This window comes from Cnephaeus nilssonii (genome assembly GCF_951640355.1).
Source record: "Cnephaeus nilssonii genome assembly, chromosome: 22".
Lineage (NCBI taxonomy): Eukaryota > Metazoa > Chordata > Mammalia > Chiroptera > Vespertilionidae > Cnephaeus > Cnephaeus nilssonii.
The window spans coordinates 20,390,232-20,411,571 of NC_137093.1; the positions used below are offsets into that span (position 1 = coordinate 20,390,232).

Genomic DNA, 21,340 nt, shown 5'->3' on the forward strand with positions numbered 1-21,340 from the left:
CCCCTGTACGCCTAAGCTGCCCAGTGCCTCCTGCAACCTACCGCTTATAACATGGGCTGGAACATGCACCTGAGAAAGCCCACGGTGTTGGAGAAAACCCTGACTACCCCCTAAGATTTCTGGAGAGGGTGGAAGAGAGGGTCAGGCAGTTTCTCCTCCTTCTCACACTCCTCTTCCTGTGCCCCGAGAGAAAAAGGTGTGGCTGACGTCACCTCTTTAACCCTCACACCTCTCACCTACTTCCCCAACCCTGGGAGGCTAATGGAATTTGCTTTTTGGTGTGTATGACCTGCTGGCTACCAGGTTCAATGTAGAGATAAACATGCCTGTTTGGTCAGGAAGAAAACTTGCCTATGTGCCCCGGGAACTTGGAACCTGTAAAGGGAAAATGCAGAAAAAGAAACCCTTTATAACTATGACTAAAGGGTTAGAGTTGTGCTCACCGAGAACTCAATGCGCTAGTCCTCTAGTCAGAACCTGAGTTGGGGTATCTGAGCACCGAGCAAGGGGTGCCCCCAGATGTCCTAGCAGAAGGTAGGAGGTGTTCCTCCTGCGGACAAGGAATGTGAATCCAGCGCCTCCAGGTGAGGAGACAGAGAGAAGACACTGCCACTCCTTTCCTTGTCTGAACCCATTTGAGCAACAAGAGATCCTTCTGACAGGCTCAGAAGATGGGCAAGACACTGGCCGCGGAAGAGAGGGCACACGCATTTGGACAAACTGTTTCCCCTGGTAAAGCGAGCAGCCTGACAGGGTCAGGGGAACAGAATGGCACGGGAGCACCAGATGACAGCTCTCATGGAAAGGGAAAGTACCAAGTCTAGAGAAGCGCTCTCCCTGATTGGTCGGGGGAATAGAAATAACACCAGCTCCCAATTACTGAGGCCTTTTACGTACAGGTCCACCTAGCGCTCAGCACTGCCGGGGCCAGGAGGTAGGGGTGGCGTGATAAACAGGCGCTTTCAAATTAAAATAGGAGGAGATTCTTCTCTTTTAAATTGTCTTCATTTGCTATTTTTTAAAACTAAAAGTGTAAAATAAACATGTTTTAACATGTGAACAAATGTAATACAAAGATGTAAAAAGGCCAAGCTAATCATTCCATCCCCGCCCAACTCCTGGTTCCCTGAGATCATTATTTCCAAAACAATGATATTACTCCTTCCACATCTTACTCCTCACAAACATACATGCACATATAGACATTTGGTGTTGATCTGTTTTTGCCTGAACTTTCAAAAGCATTAAAACACACACACACACACACACACACACACACATACACACTCATTCATTCCCTCTCGGTTGTAGATGATGGATAAGGCAATCCTGGCCTAAGGACTGTTGCATTTGAGTAACCCCCAACAATGAAGTCCCACTTGTACTTCCAGGACTCAGCCAGCCCGGAGTGAATGGTGGGCTGAGACAGGGTGACGAGTTGTCTTCCAGTCCTTGGAACCACACAAACCCGGATGACTACGTGCAAACAAATTTTCTTTCTTTTATTTGGGCCAATTAAGTAACCCCTTGCACATTTACTGAATCTGTAAAATTTAATTTATAGTGGGAAAGAATGTACTTTTGATTTGTGAAAAATATTCACACTTAAAAATCAAAACATAACAATATGTATATGCATATAGGTATGTATGTTTAATGGCACTTAAATACCATAGTAATTTGATACTCATGATTATCTATTTCAACATTCATAAATGAGCTCTTCCTTAACAATCATAAAATATGCACCATTCATTTTTAAAATGTAAACTTGTGTTTCCATTATGTGTCTTCTGTAAGATTCTATCCTGATATATTGTATGCTTGAAAATCTGTTATTGATCAGCTATCATATTTACATATCAATTTAAATTTCCTTTATGTTCTGTGACCATAAAGCTCTGAGTAATAATATTTTCTTTTAGAATGAGTTATCAATACAAGGATAATATTGATAAAACAACATAAATATATTGTACATGCTGTTAAGTAATAATTAAAGCTAACGAGTAAGCTTTTACTGGAAATATAGCTCTTAGTAGGATTGATGAGGCTTTTTAAAATTATACCCTGGATAAATACCATCACTGCTAGAATGAGATAGAGCTAAGGATCAATTCTATTCCTTTTTTTGCTTTAAAAGGAACCTACTTCACATCAGCAAGGATATGGAAATGAAAATCTTGTAGAGCAATGTCACTCAATTCTTTGAACCTTTTCCAAAACATATGCCAAAAATCACAGAGTAATATAGCTTCAGAAATTATTTTAATGATCGCACAGCTGACAATTCAATTAGTTCCTCTTTCAATTTCTTTTTAAGCAATGAATTGGAAAATACCTGACTTGCAAAGGGCTTTGTAACTCAGTATTAAATTCATTCAATTTCTCAATATCTAGACAGTATACTGCTAATATTTTACCAGGCTTTATCAAATGACTATTAAAGGAAGAAAGTAAAGAAAAATTCTCCCCTGGACAATTACTAAAGCGGAAGCAGTCAGAAAGGAAAATTAGAATTGCAATGCAATCTCAGGCACTTTCTCAGGCCGATTTGGGGAAATTTGAGATCTTGAAATGTATCATTTGAAATCTACCATGCCCTTGTACAACCTACAACTGCAGGTTGAGGTGTATGCAACCAGTTCAAAGATGCCTAGTAGGGGCTGACTTTGAAACAGTCTATCCAAATCTACCTTCCTGGGCCAGAACACAGTCTCATGCCTGGCCACACAGCCTGTGGAAAGCCTCATGTACCCCTAGGTTAGGGCCAGACATGCCCCAAACGGATGACCAGGGACCAATTTAGCTGCTCTCAAACCTGGGCCTCATCCATGAGCCTGGAAGGCAAATAGAGAGGAATAACTGGATAAAAGCCATCTCTCAAATGGGGCAGAGTTGAATCACCAAGTCCACACAGCCCTAGCGCCTGAGGAATGACAGAGACTTGGCGCAATGAGGGTGTTGGTTGAGGACAGCTGTTTTCCTCACAGTGTTTCTGTGCTTCAGAAGGAGGAGGAGTGTCCCTGCTTCTTGCTTTCTTTCCTCAGAACAGGGCTCTTTCACTGTCCTCCGATCAAAATATATGTTTAGTAAATACGGCTCCTTCCCTGCTGTTTATGGGGATGTCCTGGACCCTCATTAGCAACAAGCGTGTGGAGAATTTTTGATGTTAAATAAGGGGATCCAAGAGGAAAGTTAAGAACATTAATATCAACTTTCAGTTTTCTTGAAAACGCTTCCAAGCATTTAAAATGTTTACATTCCAAGCTAAACCTTCCTACTGGTCCTTGATAAGACAACTCATTATAACTCTATCACAAGAAATGTCTAAAATTATATAGTGCTTATTCTGTGCCTGGCACAACTGTAAAACTTTCCATATATTAAATCATTTGATATATCCACATTTTATAGATGAGGAAACTGAAGCACAGAGATATTCAAGATTCCTAACCCCCACAGCTAGTACTATCAGAGCAGGATCTCAAACTTAGGCAGCCTGGCACTAGAGTTTCTGTACTTGAGGGCTGTGATATTCTCCTACTAAAGAAAGTGCCTGTGAGAACCACAAAAGACCCTGAATAGCCAAATGAATCTTAACAAAGAAGAACAAAGTTGGAGGTCTCAATGCTAACCAATATCAAACTATACTACAAAGCTATAATATTCAAAACAACATGGTACTGGCATAAAACCAGACACATAGGTCAATGGAATGGAATAGAAAGGCCAGAAGAAAACTCACACCTATCTACTCAATTAATCTATGACAAAGGAGGCAAGACCATACAATGGAATAAAGACAGTCTATTCAATAAATGATGTTGGAAAACCTGGACAGATACATGCAAAAAATGCAACTAAATCACCTTCTTAAACCATATATAAGAATAAACTCAAAATGGACTAAAGACTTAAATGTAAAACTCAAAACCATAAAACTGCTAGAAGAAAACTTAAGTAATAAACTCTCTGACACTGCTGTTAGTAATATTCTCTTGGCTATGTCTCCTAAGGCAGGGGGAACAAAAGAATAAACAAATAGGACTAAATCAAACTAAGGTTTTTTGTTATGTTTTTTTTTTTTTTTTTTTTTTTTTGTGTGTGTGTGTTTTTCCACAAAACAAACAACCTACTGAATGGAAGATGTTCCCCGATGATGAGTCCCATAATGGGTTAGGAAATCATACAACTTAACACCTAAAAAGACAAATCTGGCTTAAAAATGGACAGAGGACCTGAATAGACTCTTCTCCAAAGAACATGTACTGTTGGCTAACAGATATATAAAAAGATGCTCTAGGTCACTAATCATCAGAGAAATGCAAATTAAAACCACAATGATATATCACCTCACACCTGTCAGAATGGCTATTATCAATAAGTCAACAAACAAGTGTTGGAGAGAATGTGGAGAAAGGGGAACTCTCATACACTGTTCATGAGATTATAACTTGGTGCAGCCTATGAAAAACAGTATGGAGGTTCCTCAAAAAGTTAAAAATATTACCACCATGTGTCCCAGTAATCCTACTTCTTACTATCCAAATAAATCCAAAATACTAATTTGAAATGATATACACCTCTCTATGTTTATTGCAGCAATGGCCAAGATATGGATTGTGTCCACTGGTAGATGATTGAAAAAACAAGAGGTGGTACATATATGCAATGGAATATTATTCTACCATTAAAAAGAACAAAATCTTGCCATTTGTGACAACATAGATGGACCTAGAGGGCATCATGCTAAGTTAAATAAGTTAGACAGAGAAAGACAAACATTTTATGATTTTACTTACATATGGAATCTAAAAAATAAAACAAATGAACAAATAAAACAGACTCACAGATAAAGAGAACAAACTGATGGGTGCCAAATTGGAAGAGGTGGGGGTAAAAAAGGTGAATCTATTAAGAAGTACAGATTGATAGTTACAAAATAGTCATGGGGATGTAAAGTACAGCATAGGGAATATAATCAGTAATATTGACATAACTTTGTATGGTGTCAGGGAGGTACTAGACTTATTGGGAGGGACTCACTTCACCAGTTATATAAATGTCTAACCACTGTGCTATGCACCTGCAAATAATATAATACTGAATGTCAACTGTAATTGAAAAATTTAAAAAAAAGTAAGTGCTTGTGTCTTGAGAATCCATGGAACAAGGCCAACAAGAGTTAGTTAGCCTTATCCAATCAGTTTCCCTCACATTTATGGTACTAATTTAATTTTCTCATAAGAGATAAAATAGCTAGGAGAACAAAATAGATATTTGAAAGTGATTTTGTACATCCCTAAAGCACTGCTAGCTATGTGTGAGGAGAGGAGATGGGAATAAGAATCAGAACGTGCAAGGAAATGCCTGAGTGACATCAGAGGAAAATGACCTTGCAGTCAAAGTATCATTTCCAAGGCCACTGAACACAGACGTTGGGGTTAAAGTGCAGGGTCGACATGTTTTGTTCCAGAGGAGCGGTGCAGTGAGGGGAAATCCCTGCTTTGAAGCAGTATTTTTCCCACTACTGTGCACCAGAATCACCTGGGATGCTTTTCACAAGGCAGAACCCCGAGTCTGACTTCTGGGAGCTTCCGGCCCAGTGGGTTGAGGTGGGCTTAGAATTTGCATTTCTCACAAATTCCCAGGTGGGGTCAGCACTGCCGGTCTGGAGCCTCATATCTGAGAAGCACTGCCTTAAAGAAACTAGACAAGAGACAGGTTGGAACTTAATCAAAATAATGAAATCTTCCTGAAAATTGGCCAGCTTTCATTTTTGTTTGTTACTTTTGTTTTTATTTTTGCATTTTGCCTCTGAAAATACAAAATTAAAAAGAGCCATGATTCATACAACAGATACTTTATGAGTGTCTAACGTGTACTAGACAATATTCTGAGAGTTAAAAATGCTGGGAAAGCGGCAGGGCCATGCTCATGAAGCCATGTCCCGTGAGACAAGGAAAGTGCATAAGAAAATACGTATATTAGTTTCAGAGAATAGAGTAGTGAAAAATATCAGGGTAAGGAATGAAGAGTGCCATGGGGATTGGGAGCATTTGGGGACAGAGTGGTCAGAAAATGCCCCTCTGTGGCCTGCATGCGAATGTCGTAGACATTTATGTGAATAAAACACCATCTGCCCCATTCAAGTAATGTTGTAGATTTTGAGCCTGAGTGCTTATATATGTGTATGATTTATAGCTTTGGGTTTTAAAGTCTATATAGGTATATGGTTAGGGCATTTATACATAGTGTTCTGATTTCCTGTATGTGAAATTTAAAAAAGAATGCTACCACAGACAATCCTGAGACCCTTGTCCCTGCCCACCTCTGCCCTTGGCCTTTAAAATGGCCTGCCCAAAATAACATACAATAAAATTGAAAAATAAATTAATAAATAAAAGAATGACAATTTCTGCAGAAAGTGAAAATGGAAGACTGGAGAGAATTCATACAAACAGAAACACACACACACACACACACACACACACACACACACACACAAAACAGCATCCTAGTTAAAGTCCCTTAGGAACCCAGGGGGTCAGCATAAGGGGGTGTCAGTAGGATGAAGTGTATTGCAGGATGTGCTCCTTGCTGCCCCGTTCAGCCTTGTGTGGGATACATCTTTGTCCTTGGCTTACCAGTCAGTATACTTCTAAATAATTCAAACTGTATGTGAAAGGAAACATACAGCTTGGGAGCGGGGCCTTAAGATGAATAACAAATGCCCTTGCCTGCAATTATCTTATCCTCTAGCCAACATTCACTTATTTCTACTTTCTGAGCATTCTTAGAGCTTTTATGGAGTCTTCTATTTTCTCCAGAAAACAGTGATTAAAAAAAAAGGCAGAAAGGATGTCTATATGAGACCCCTACTTATCCGATGAGGTTATAAAGATCAACCTCACACTAAGGTCTAGTCCTGCCTTAACATGAGCCCATGCAATCCACCTCAGCATCACAGGGTCCAGTGGAGGACACTCTGTCAGCCCATGCAGATTAAAGAGAAAGAAAGACCAACACATCTGTAGAGTAGATGATCATAGGGTGTGTGATTTCTGCCACCCGCAACTGATACAAAATAGTATTGAATATAAACTATAATTGAAAAGCTAATAAAAAAGAAAGTAAAAAAAATGGCCTTCCAGAGAGTCCTCAATTTAAGAAATGCTGACAAAGGTGATAGGGTTGAATGTCAAAACCCCCAAATGCATTTTTTATGAATTTTCTCTTTAAATTTACCCACAATATTAGGTGGTGGTGTGTTTTTTTTTTTGTTTTTTTTTTTGGTTGTTGTTGTTTTGTTTTGTGCTTTGATTTTGTCATTTGCCTTCTTTCATAAATTGAAAGGCAATTAAACTTCAGGTCAGAACCTTACATGTATCAAAATGTATTAATAATGCCAGTTTGAAAAGCAGGGGGCGGGGGGGGCGGGGGCCGTCGATTTCGCTTTCTGAGAATTCAAAGACCAATAATAAATGGATTTTTTGAAAGGAAAGGAGGGGAGGCAAGCCAAAATGAAATATTTTTAGATCGATTCCCAAAGTATTTTAAATTGCACCAAGCTGTTCTCCTGGGAAGTTTTAACTACTCAGTGATTCCCTGAATTACACATGCAGCCAACTCCATAGCATTACCGAGGGCTTAAATTATGGAAGAGAAAACTTTATGATTCAGATGGTGGAAAACTCAGCAAGAGTAACAACCTGCTAGCGGTAATGTTTGCTGATAAGGTGTTGGTGGAGAAGAGATCTGAGGGCGTCTGTGGGAGAGTGGGAGGCACTGGAGCTGCTTAGAGGGGGCCAGGGTGGAAAGTAGAAATAGGTCAGCTATTTCAGCGGGGCGGACATTGGCTGCGAAGGCTGCAGGACGCATGGCATCTACACCATCCAACTAGATGGTGGCACCCCACTAACAGCAGGGGGAGTCACGTTAATACACAGAGAGGGTGCTAGTGAGTGTGTGTGTGCATGTGGATGTATGAACGGGGAGGATTTGCTCCTTTTCTCTCCAGAGAAACATATCAAGTGCATGCAGAATGAGGGCCCTGGAAAAACACAGAGCATAGCACAAAACCAAAGAAGGTGCGGGTTGTCCTGAAAACGCGTCACCTGAAGCAGAAAATCGGCTGTGGACAATGAGGTGGGGTGGTTCCAGCCGTGACCGATGATGTATGAGTCCATCAGGACAGTGCATGCTGTGTCTCCGGCAGGCAAGGGGGGCGCTTCCGGCCCCCCACATAGTGGGGGCCCTGCCTGCACCCAGAGAGCAACTCCTCACACCTCACCGCCCACATGAGGCGGCCAGGCGGGAGGCAGCTCAGGACAGAGCACCTGATGTGGTCAAGGAAAACGGAGGGAGGGCTTATGTGGAAAGATGGCTCCACAGGAGGTGGAAATTGCTTATAGCCACAAAGAGGAGTGAGCTGCATGGCTGTGGGAGGAGAGAGGAGAATTCCTCTCGTGGTAATAGAAAGTAAAGCACAGGGTCGCTAGGCATAAATATGAAAGGACAAGGCAGGCAAAAAGGCGAATGGACAGTCTGAAGGAAATAATGAATGAATGAGCTGGCTTCTTCCCACACCTGAAGTCGCTGTGAGCTCAAAGGATGTTGGGAAGATAACTTTATTAGATTCAATATATAAGTACATACGAATGAGATTGATCTTATTGAGGGAGAACCACTCTAGATGAGGCAGGAGAAAGGTGATGACTGACGGAGAACAGTCACAGTCAAGGTGAGAAAGGATGGGATGTGAAGCGCATGAAGGAAGGGTGTTTCCTCTGCTGCATCATAAGAGAAGAAAAAATAATGGGAACACAGATGTGTTTGGGGACCTGGCTATGGGAAAGCAAAGGGGCTAGTGAGGGATGCTTTCTAATTTCTCCAAAGTGGAGGGCAAAATGATCAGTGGAAGGTAAATGGGAGAGTAGGAGAGAGGGGAAGGCAGATGCAAGAAAAAGTGAAATGGCTGTTGCATAAAAATGTGAGCAAAGCCACCGGGGTACTGGGATTCATAGGCGGTGCTGAGGTCCACTTTGCAGTCCTGGCCCCGGATGCATGGTAACAGTGCTCTGCCAGCTTTGAGCATATTCCCCGGAGCCGCTCAGCTGCTCAGCTGCAGGCAGAGAGAAAATGGATAGTTGGGTTCATCTAATGTTGGAACAGACCAGATGAGCGAGAGAGAACAAGCCAAGGATTAAAGAAATTAAAAATGATTGAGGAAACGGGTAAGTGAAGAGAGGAGGGGCTGATAGATAGAAAGAACCTGTTGGGTTTGGTACAGTGGGAGCCTTAATGAGGCCCTTGAGCAAACGAGGTGGAATGAAAGAAACTGTACATGACAGGAAGTAGAAATACATGGCAACTGCGCCATGATGGCCCTGGTCAGTGAGGGATTGAACTAACCTGGAGGCCAGATGGATCATCCAGGTGGACCCTCAGAATATGGAGAATGATGGTGAGAGATGAGAGCGCTTTGTGAGCTTTTTCTTTCTTTCTTTTTGTTTTTAAATAGACTTTATTGATTTTTACAGAGAGAAAGGGAGAGGGATGGAGAGTTAGAAACATCGATGAGAGAGAAACATTGATCAGCTGCCTCCTGCATGCCTCTTACTGGGAATCAAGCCAATTACAAAGGTACATGCCCTTAACTGAAATCGAACCTGGAACCCTTCTTCAGTCCACAGGCCAATGCTCCATCCACTGAGCCAAACCGGTTAGGGCCACTTTGTGAGCTTTGATGACATATGCAAATTGAGTATTAGAGAGAGAGTGCATCGTGGTGCTAAGAAGAAGGCCTTGTCATCAGACAGAAAATGAGCCGCTGGTTCCCTGAGGCCCTGAGCTGTCCCGTGGACTATATGCAACATGTAAATAAACCCTAACACCCTGTTCCAGGCTGTAATGCAGGTCTCCAGCATTGTTTTTAATACAGTCGTAGGCCTATTTCCAGAGCATACTAAGCAAGCATTCTATAAACTCAAATTTAAGTGGTGATGGGTAATTTGTTATGTGGAGATTTTAACTGGCACAGGCCCCAAGATAGGCATTTTGTCCAACATCTCGGAACCTCCATTTGCCCATCTGTGGAGTGGGATGGACGTCTTTACCTCCTATTTTTTCTTCTTTTTTTAGTTGATTTTTTACAGAGAGGAAGAGACAAGGATAGAGAGTTAGAAACATTGATGAGAGAGAAACATCCATCAGCTGCCTCTTGCACACCCCTTATTGGGGATGTGCCCACAACCAAGGTACATGCCCTTGACCGGAATCGAACCTGGGACCCTTCAGTCCACAGGCTGACGCTCTATCCACTGAGCCAAACCGGTTAGGGCTTTACCTCTTATTTTTATTAAACATGATTTGGAGGCCAGATGAAGTAACGCATGTACAAGAGTCACAACTGTACCTGGCAAATAGCAAACACTCTTTAAACAGAGCCTGCTCTATTACTATCATCAGAGAGCTCTCTGTTGCTTCCTTTGGGAAAATAGAACTCAACTTCCTTTATCAGGGTGTGTGTGTGTTAGTTTGAGCCAGTGATACGGAATCCATTTGCTTATCATTTTCCAAAGAGTTCTGAAGCCTTCTCTTTCTGTATTTTCAAATCTATGAAGAATGAGATTTGATGTAGGGTTGTTTAAGCCCATTTCAAGGCAGGTCATTCTGTGGGCTAACAGATTAAAAATAACATGCGGTGTACATTTTTAGCATTACCTAGCAAATCAAGCCAGTGTGTTTCTAGCCTACATGTAGATCACTTCTACTGGGATTTTCCTCCCCCGCCCCCCCCCCCCCAATTTCTCACTCTTCTGAAGTATTTTGTACTTGACCTACATAGAGTTCTACGGTCGGATTTCATCTCCTGCTAAGGTTGATTTTTCTCAGCTACAGCCATGGAGAGAGCGCTAACTTTGTATTTTTATCAGGCCTCATTCACGGTGTGTTGACACGGTGGTTGATGGGCTGGTTTCTAGATTAATGACCAGTGGTTGCTAAAATGCCGTATTTCTAAAAATACGTAATTGAGAGATCAATCAGTACAATTGTGCACACCTGAAAGAGAATTCAGCTGGCCTGCAGGCCCCACAGTGGTGTCCTTGTCCCAGGCAGCCTCACTCTATAAATAGGACAGCGCTGAGTCTAGAAGAACCAGACACCCAGAACATTCCATTCTCAAGCTGATTGAGGCATTACTGCAATCACATGCAAACTGTGCCAGTGCTGGAGCGGACGAGAGGATGGGGAGACTGGGGACAGGCTCACATGGGAATGGGTTACTCTAGGTCGCAGTTTCAGAACAACATCTGCCATTTCGTTAAGAGGCATTGGCGGCACATATGCTGCAGGACACTAAGGAAAAGTGGAAATTATTCCAAGGGTCTCACTCCCCACCCAAGGAGACATCGTTAGCTGATGAGACAGCTCTTCAGAGGCAGCGGTAAGGGTGCATTTTAGGGTGGACGAAGGATGGGCATCGATGTTAGCAAAGCGTCTCTCCACAGAACTGGGCATGTTGTGGGTGGAAAGCCATCTCCTGTTAGGAATCACCACTTGGCTTCGGGATACCTCCTTTCCCCCACTTGCTTCTTTTGTGACTTTGTCCTAAAAGGTAGTGCTCACCATAAGGCAAAACCATGTCAGAAGCAATGAACCAGTGGGTAAAGAAGAAAATTATCTTTTAAGTTAAGAGTGATAAAAATCTCTCCTTTCCCATCCTTCACCTCCCCCCCTACTCCCACCTCAAAACCCCTTGCCTCTCTGGTCTTTGTCTTGGCCCAGAATTCCATGTGGAGCTGTAAAGGTGACGAGGGCATTTGCTTTGACTTCTGCTTAGACAGCTATTTCAGAACCTGCCCCCTGGCTAGACAGGGATGCCTTGCAGAGCCACCCGGAAGGATCCACGTTATTTATTTGTCACGTGGCTCCCACTCCCCAGTCCCTTCCTCCACACCCCCAACAGCTTTTACAATACAGCCTCCCCATTTGTTCATTACAGCTGGCGAAAAAGTGAGCAAGGCGAAATTAAAATGCTTCCCGAGCACACACCGTTTTAATTCCATTCAATAGATGATCCTGACATATTTACTCACGGCCATGTCTGTCTCAGTATCAGCCGTGGAAAAGTATAAATTAAAATTTTAAATTAAAAGAACAGAGTCTGGGGAGCTTGATATCTTTTTGAAGAACGGAGCCAGTCAGCCACAGGCTCCCAGCATGAGGATCCTGGGAGCAAAGGCTCTGGCAGGGCAGATATGAGGGCCGTGGGTTTCCCTGCAAATACCTTCCCCATATAATGCCAGGGATCATGGAGTCCCGCAGACAGACCGAAGGGCCAAGGTCATTCTTCTTCCCCCAAACGGCAGAGCAAAGCCCTCCCTCCCCTTTGGGGTGCAGATGAAACTTATCAGAAGCTGCTAGTGGACTGATTAATTTTCCAAACCAAAAAATATGCTGAATATGGATTAGCTTTTATACTAGGACAGGAATTTTGTGCAATACACTGGTTAAGAGAATACATAGTTTAACAAGAGGTATATAAGCTCCAGTCATAGGTCTATAATTTACAAACTCCTGATCCTTTGTGTGCATCAGTTTTCTCATTTATAAATGTAAATCATGGTTTTAAAATGATAGATTGTGGTGAATATTAAAAATATAATCATTTTAATACCACTGTCAAGGTTCTGAGGCCACAGTCAAGAGTCAGTATAGGTTTGCGATTATATTTCTAGAACTATTCAAAACTAAAGAATAATGATGCCCAAAGCATTATAATAATTTTGACTTTCCCTTAAGGTTAATTTAATATCAGTTCTAACTTTTGGAAAATTAAGTAGGACATCCACCTCTTTGGATCCCAACCCATAGAGCAAGCACACTATCTCGAGTGTGGAGCAGAGACTGTGTGCACAAGACTGTGGTTTTGTGGCCAACCAGGAGGCCACTAAGTGTGAGTCTTCATCTGAGGAGACAATGCATCTGAACAAAAACTTATGTGCGTTTTTAAAAATAAAATCCTCATTACACAGACAGATGGGCAGGGACAGATGGGCGAGGACCCCGAGTAGTCTCTCCCCAGTGCCTGTCCATTCTCACCGCGCTTCTCCTGCAGAATGTCAATTCTGTTTGTTTAAAAATGGATGTTATATATTTTTAATAAACCAATCATCTCTTCCAGCAGAGTGGCTTATTTTATAGAGATTATGCGAGCTGGCTCCGCTTAAAAACTAAAATTGAAGGCAGGCAAAAATCTTTCCTTGGGCCATGAGAGGCCCAAAGAGACAGATTCCCTGGGGGCAATAAAGTCACAGGAAACTTTTGCAAATGTTTCCAGTTTAGGCCCAGAGAGAGTCCTTGCTGTTAATTTCATCACCCACAGTTCCGCACCACAGGTTGCCAGTCTGAAAGGAAGAAGGTGTTTTGTTTTTTGCCCCGGGAACTCTCTAGAATGCTTAGAGGAGACCAAGAGCCCAGGGAGTCTGACCTGAGAGCACCCTAATTTCTCTGGCCTGCACTTTACTTCGGGTGTTGAGTAAGGGGCAGAAACGTGTGCACAATAGTACCTCGAACGAGTGCAAAAAAAAAACAAAACACCCAGATTGAGCTACGGTGTTCTGTATGGGGGAGGATCTTTCCATAGAAACTTGTCACGGAGAGGGTTTGAGAAGGTATGCCTTACAGACGCAGTTATTCATTATAATGTGGGAAGGCTGAGTTTCCTTGCCATGGATTTTAAATCAAATGTATAGAGAAATAAAGAAAAGAAATAGGGAGGGAAGGAGAAAAAATAAAAAAAATAAAACGAGGGAGAAAAAAAACTTTAGGTTGGTTGAAAAATGTATAATTTACTCCATACTTTTAAGCCCATGGATGCGGTGAATTTTGAAAGTATTTTCAATCTTGTGTTTCACTCAGGTGAATGCGGAAAATCAGTCCGTGCTCCCCAAGCACACACTGACTGCAGAGGACTCCTGCTAGTCTTTGAGGATGCCTCCGGACCACTTCATTCCCTGCACCCACCGGCCCTGCCCCTGGGGCTCTGTAACCTTGCCCTTGCACTGTCCTTGCCAGCTGTGGGCCCGTCCTCCCACTCACCTGCTCCCAGGCTCACCTCAACCAGCACAAGCATGACTTAGGACTCATGTCTGGAGAGATGAGTCTTTCCTTCCACTCAAATTAAGTGTGGGAAGCAAGCAGAGTCTGGTTAAGTTAAGCCCTCGGGGATTCCAGCAGAGTGGAGAATTACTCCTGTCTCAGTTCATTATAATGAATAATAAAGAGATACTTACATGTGCCTTTTGGTAAATTATTCATCTTGTGCACTGAAGAATCGGGGCAGCACTACATAAGGGGGCGGGCTGGTGCATCCAGGTTCCTATAAATACTCCATCTAATACCATTTCCAAAGCCCTATCTCCTCCCCTCATTAGGACTGAAGAAGTTGGGGAATCTTGTAAAGAAATGGCTTAAACCAGGCACTTCTGCCTCCCTCTTGGCTCAGTGTGTGTAGCTACCCGTAAAGCTGAGGCTGTTTATAACATATTTGTTATTTTATTGTAGCTCTGAAGTCGCTGAAGCCACCTGAGGAGCTCAGCAGGACCCGCACTGTGCTTTATGCACCATCCTCAGGAGGTAATTAAGAGAAGTGAGAATTGTTTCCAAACCAGTAAAGCTCCCGGAGGACCCTCCACCCACCGCGTTCACCATGGCCCTGATCCCTCTTCAACAGCAGACCCAGTGCCTCCAAGAGAAACACACTTCCCTTAGTTCTTCACTGCTTCCTCCTAGATGTCACTGTCCCTGTTATTTGTTCATGCTTCAGATGGAACATACTGAGACATGTTGAAAACCCTCACCAAGAGTTTCACCATCTCTGCACCAGGGTAAATAAACATGGGGCATTAGAGTGTCTGGGGCCTTAGATACCACTCCTTTAAGAAACACGAGAGTTTGCTTCTTCTAGCTAGGCATTCAGGTTTAGAAAATAAACAAGTCCTAGTTATCATTTGTCTTGGCGATACTCCTAATCATTCATACCGATCCAAAGTCAGGTCCATGTTATTAACCTTAAGTGTTACATTTTGCACAAGCACTTGCCCTTATGCCACTGTGGGTGGTATCATCAGTCCTTACACTGGGAACAGCTCATTGTATTATTATACCTTTGGCTTGCCCTTGGTGAACATGCAGAAGGCTCAGAATTGAGGCTCATTAAGCAAAACAAACCAAACATGCGATTAGATGATAATGATGCTGATGATGTCAATGATGATGGTAGAGATGAAATAGCAGAGCATACAGGAAGAAATGAACCAAAGAGAGATGGGGGTGGGTTGGGGGAGGATCAGACATCCCCAACTGTCTACTTGACTGTGCTCAGAACCAAGGGAAGAAACCAACCAAACTGAGCAAAAGTTCTAGACTCCCTGATGAACGAGACAATATTTAGCCAATCAAGCAAACAGTACATATGAGCTGCATTCACGTTCCAGGGGAAGCCAGGGACAATAAGAGGGGCCATGCGTAAAAGGAGGGGGACCCCAGAGTTCAGAGAGGCACTGTGTCCTGCTGTGGGCATTGGGTATGGGAACTATGCTTCAGGCGGGAAGGGGCGATTGTTTCTAAATATTTAGAACCCACAGGGAGAACTTTTTCATCCATATTCTCTCACCTTCTGATGACCTGTCAAAAGAGCAATCTTAAATTTTCCCAGAAGCAGAGTTGGGGTCAGAAACTAAATATTAACTAGACAGTAAGCAGTATCTAGACAGTGAGTAGTAACTAGGCAGTAAGAGTACTGGTCTCTGCAATTCTGTAAAGCTTTTCTCTCTCTCTCTCTCTCTCTCTCTCTCGCTCTCGCTCTCGCTCTCGCTCTCTCGCTCTCTCGCTCTCTCACTCTCTCTCTCCCACTAGCAATTTATCTGTGCTACTTATGTTCTACCCTTTCCATTGACCGGTATTATAAAAATGTATATCTTAAGCATACAGATGGTATATGGGTAAAGAGACTGCTTCAAAGTGTTTAGATAAAGCAGACAAGTTCTGACGAAGCTAGATAATAAACAGGCCAGGGGCTTTTCCCTTGAAGGAATCTAATTAAGAACAAAGGCAAATGTGCATTAACATTCTCCTAAAGGCATCACTTTAACCTCGGAAGACATTTTATTTGTAAATACAAAAGACAAACCTTAGCGTCCCAGCTAAGAGGAGGAGCATAGCAGAGATAGCTGGAGAGATGTGTAATGTTGCTGTGGGTGGAAGGACTGTCTAGGGAACGGGAATTCAAAAGCATCTGAAACAGGAAGCATTTAAATTTGCAGGAAGCTAAGCCAGGCCCAACAGATGGGCTGGGAGGGAACCTGGCACCCCCATTCAAGGCTGGACTTTTTTTGGCAGGGGGGTAGCCCCAGGGAGTAATCAGATTTATGTTGTTTTGTATATGTTAAATGGAAAATAGGCCAGTTTAAGTTGCTGATCTCTTGACAAAGAGAAAAGTCTCCCCAAATCTATGTGTACTTTCTAAGATACCAAAGGTGGGGTGGCCCTTGTCTTATAAAATTAAATTAATTTCAAAGACAACTTTTGGTAACTTTGAGGGACGATAATAGCACATTTTATTAAAGTTTATTAAATTCTTAAAATCACGATACTTCTGAGTATAAATGTTCACTTTATATAAGTGAACCAGGAAGCTTATGAAAAGTGTCTTAAACCCACAAGGAGTCCATTCTACTGTTGAATAGGTGGGTTTTTGGAAGACCGTACACTGAGTCATAATTCACCTCTCTAATGGCACCCACAGGTTCTAGCTCTTCCTCTTTTCAAACAAATCCTCCCCATGGTCATTGTTCTTAAAGATGAAGAAAATTATAGTATTCACTCTAAGTTATCTCCTTTTGAAGTTAAGCTTTTCCACTTAGCATCTTTAAATGAGCTACTCTTCCTGTATCAGATCCTACGTGTGGTTAGGAGCAACAACCCCCGGAAGAGAGGCTAGACTTAAAAGGTGAGTCCCGTTAGGAAGCAAATAGAAGGTATAGCTTAGTGATTTGTTTTTTCCTATGCCTAGAATATGACAGAACATACATGTGCTTTACACCAAGCTCTGTATACAAATACCCACATAGATATAAGTAATATACACCTCTAGTTGTACCTTCACCACACCCTGATTTGATGTTTAGTTGTGTAGTTAAGTACATTCTGTATTAAAGGGATGCTTAAATACTTCAATTCAACTTTGTATTGAAGGCTATAGCCACAGAAATTATGCAAGAAAATTATATACAAGGCATCCAGATTGGAAAGGAAGAAATACATCTCTTTGTAGATGACATGATCTTGTATATAGAAAATTCTAAGGAATCCACTAAGAAATTATTAGACTCAATAAGCAAGTTCAGCCATATTTCAGAATACAACATCAATATAGAAAAAAATCATTGCATTTCTATACATCAGCAATAGAAGAAATAAAATTAAGAAAATAATTCTATTTATATTAGCACCCAAAATAAAATACATTAAACTAAATGTAATAAAAAGAAATGAGACTTATACTCTATGAACTAAAATGTTGAAAAAAATTAAAGAATATGTAAATACATAGAAAGAATCTAATGGTCATGAATTAAAAGACTGAATATTAAGATGCCAATATTCCCCAATTTGATCTACAGATTCAATTAAATCCCTTCAAAGTTCCAGCTAACTTATTTTCAGAAATTGGTAAATTGATCCTTAAATCCATGTGGAAATTCAAGGAACCCCAACTAGTCAAACAATCTTGAGCAAAGGAGAAAAAAACTTAAAGGATTCACTCTTCTCAATCTCAAAACTTACTACAAAGCTATGGTGATCAAGACAGTTTACTACTAGCATAACAATGAATACACAGTCAATGGACCAGAATTGAGAATTTGGAAATAAACTCTTACGTTTATAGTTTATTGATTTTTGGCAAAAATGCCAAAACAACTGAACAAGAAAAGAATAGTCTTTTCAACAATTATTCTGGAACAAAGGGATATCTGCATGCAATTGAAGAAAGCTGGTCCTCTACCTCATGCCATACAGAAAAATTAACTCAAAAGGGATCAAAGACCTAAATGTAAGCATTAAAGTTATAAAACTTAAAAAAATAACAAAAAACAAGTGTTGGTATGGAAGGAGAGGAACTGGAATCCTCATGCACCTCTGGTGGGGAAGTAAAATGAAGCAGTTGGTTTGGAAAACAGTGTGGCGGTTCCTCAGGAGGTTAAATATGAGATACCACGTGACCCAGCATTTCCACTAGGTATATATCCAAGAGAAATGGAAACATCTGTCCACGCAGGAACTTGTGCATGACTGTCTGTGTAGCACTACTCATCATGGAGGAAAAGGAGAAACAACTTCAATGTCCATGAAGAGCCATACAATGAAATACTATCCTATATAATAAAGACGTAATGTGCAAATGATCGTTACACCTTGAAACCTAATGACCAACCACATAATGACTGGATCACAGATCAGTAGGAGGGTGGGGCAGCGAGCTACAAGTGGGCAGCAGAGAACTACAGGAGGGGGCAGGGCAGCAAGCTATGAGGGGAGGGCGGGGGAGGCGGGACAGGGGAGCTACAGGAGGGCAGGGCATCAGGCAGAGAGCTACTAGAGGGCGACAGCGAGTTACTGGCAGCTACTGGCACACAGATTTTTGCACAGGGCTACTAGTTTAGCTATAAAAATGAAGTACTGATATGTGCTTCTCAGTGGATGAACTTTGAAAACATTATGCTAAGTGAAAAAAGCTCACAAGACTATTGTATGACTTCATTTACATGAAATGCCCAGAATAAGCAAATCTATAGAGATAGAAGAGTGCTTATTATTTCCGAGGATTGAGAGATACAGCTTGGGGGAAAGGAGGACTGACTGCTAATAGATATAGTGTTAATTTGGGGTAATAAACTTTCTTTTTAAATTGATTATGTACATAGTTGTGCAATTCTGTGAACATACTAAAAAGCATTGAAGTGTACAGTTTGAAATATATCTATTTTTTAATTGATTTCAGAGAGGAAGGGAAAAGGAGAGATAGAAACATCAATGATGAGAGAGAGTCATTGATTGGCTGCCTCCTGCACGCCCCCCCACTGAGGATTGAACCTGCAACCCAGGCATGTGCCCTGACCGGGAATCAAACCGTGACCTCCTGGTTCATAGATCGACAGTCAACTGCTGAGTCACACCACCTGGGCTAAAGTTTACATTTTAACTGGGTGAATTATATGATGTATAAACTATCTATAATAATAAAAGCATAATATGCTAATTAGACCAGATGTCCTTCTGGACATCCTTCTGGACTTCTGGATGAAGCTGGGGCTGCGAAGGAAGCCCAGGTCCCATGTGCCAGAGGTAGGCCTGCCGGTGCTGGCAGCTGGAGCTGAGAGGAAGGAAGGCCTACTTTTGCATGAATTTTGTGCATCGGGCCTCTAGTATTTCAATAAAGCTGTTATTAAAAAATGGGGAGATGCTGAAGCCGTGAAGGAGGGTATCATTGAAAGAGGTGTCCTCTTTGCTCCTTAATTTGGCCTTTAGGTCATAAATATTCAAGCGATGATTATGAACTTGTGTATCAGTTGATATTTATCCCAGGAAACTGTTTGGGGAAGCAGGAGTGGGAGGTGATGTACACCCAAAAGAAATATTTAACAGTGGAGAAAACTTTATCTCAATTTCCAATTCTTCCAACTTTTCATTTCCTTTGTGGATTCAAAATGCTTTATAAATGTGCTTGGGTCTGCAAGCTACAACTTCCCATGTAGCTGTGGTGAATTTGGGGTGCTGGGGACCACTCTGGTTTATCCCTGGAGCTGCATGGCCATGGTCAAGCCACTGCTTGGACCCTCCCCTCACCCAGCCCCTTAGGGCTGGCCTCCAATGCTCCAATGGTCCCTATCCCGCTGACACCCACTTTTGCGTGGGCCTCTCTCACGTACCCACATCCTCCTGGGTAACCTATTTGTTTTAATAATGATCCTCTCTGTGCAATTATCAGTGTTGTCTCCTGTAAAGGACTGATCCTAAAGGACAGAATTTCCTCCCATAAAAAGGAGGAGAGCCCTGGCCAGTTTGGCTCAGTGGATAGAGCATTGGCCTGTGGACTACCAGGTTCAATTCTGGTCAGGGGCACGTGCCTGGGTTGTGGGATCGGTCCCTGGTGGGGGGCATGCAGGAGGCAGCCAATTCATGATTCTCTCTCATCATTGATGTTTCTCTCTCTCCCTCTCCTTTCCTCTCTGAAATCAATTAAAAATGCAGGCCTGATCCCCTCTCTGAGAGACAAAGGAGACAAAATGTAGGCCCAGGAACCTTAAAGAGACAAGGGCCCCAGCTCTAAGTGCAGTCAAGTGCGAAGACGCATGAGCAGGGAGCGAGGCAGCCAGCCGTTGCCTCGCCACCACTGCTGTAATTGTAACCATCCCTCATTCTTAAATGCTAATTTTGAAGTTTTCCACAGAATTATTATACTCAGTGTCCACAATACAGATCACGCTGTTGCTAAGCTCTTCATGTTCCAGTAGAGAAACTAGTTAGTGTCAGCTCTGGGGGCCTGTTAGCCAGACCCCTGCCTGAATCTCTCTGGCCACTTGAGCCTGGCTTCACTGATGTATTGACAAGTCGCCCACCTGGAGGACCCGCAGCAAGGCTGCCCACTTCCCTCACATGCTACTCCATCTCCTCCCTCTCCCTGCCCAGCGAGGCTCTGCTCTCGGGCAAGCTCTGGGCCAGCTGGCTTTGGGGAATCTGCTAAGAATCTTTTCCACTGCCAGGGTTCCATCTCCAGGAATGCCTGACCGTCCGCGGGTCCTTCCCAAGTCAGAAGGACAAGGCAACCAGAAGAGAGTGAGGCCAAATGATTGCCCATCATGTCTTGATGCTGAAGGGTGTGCCCCCAGTTTCCCATTTTCTGGAGGTGCTTCCTACCTACGCTGACAGAGTCACAAACAAAAGAGACAGTAAGACCACAGGGGCCCTGGTCGGTTTGGTCAGTGGTTAGAGCATCAGCCCTAACCACTGAGCCAGGGTTAGGGTGGAGGGTTCAATTCTGGCCAAGGGCATATATCTCTGTTGCAGGCTCGATCCCTGGCCCCAGTGGGAGGCGGCCCCAGTGGGAGGGAACCAATTGATGTCTTTCTCGAACATCCTTGTTTCTCTCTCTGTGTCTCTCCCCCTCCGTTCCACTCTCTCTAAAAATCAATGGAAAAAATATCCGCAGGTTAGGATTAACCAAAAATAAATAAATAAATAAATAAATTAATTAATTAATACTAAATAA

General features: G+C 42.5%; 1 protein-coding gene across 6 annotated transcripts in view; it reads right to left on the minus strand.

The window, feature by feature from the left end:
* OPCML (opioid binding protein/cell adhesion molecule like) overlaps positions 1-21,340 on the minus strand; it is a gene marked incomplete at both ends in the record, with an annotated part of 895,301 nt that overhangs the window by 204,371 nt on the left and 669,590 nt on the right. The gene's annotated exons all lie outside the window — the stretch shown is intronic.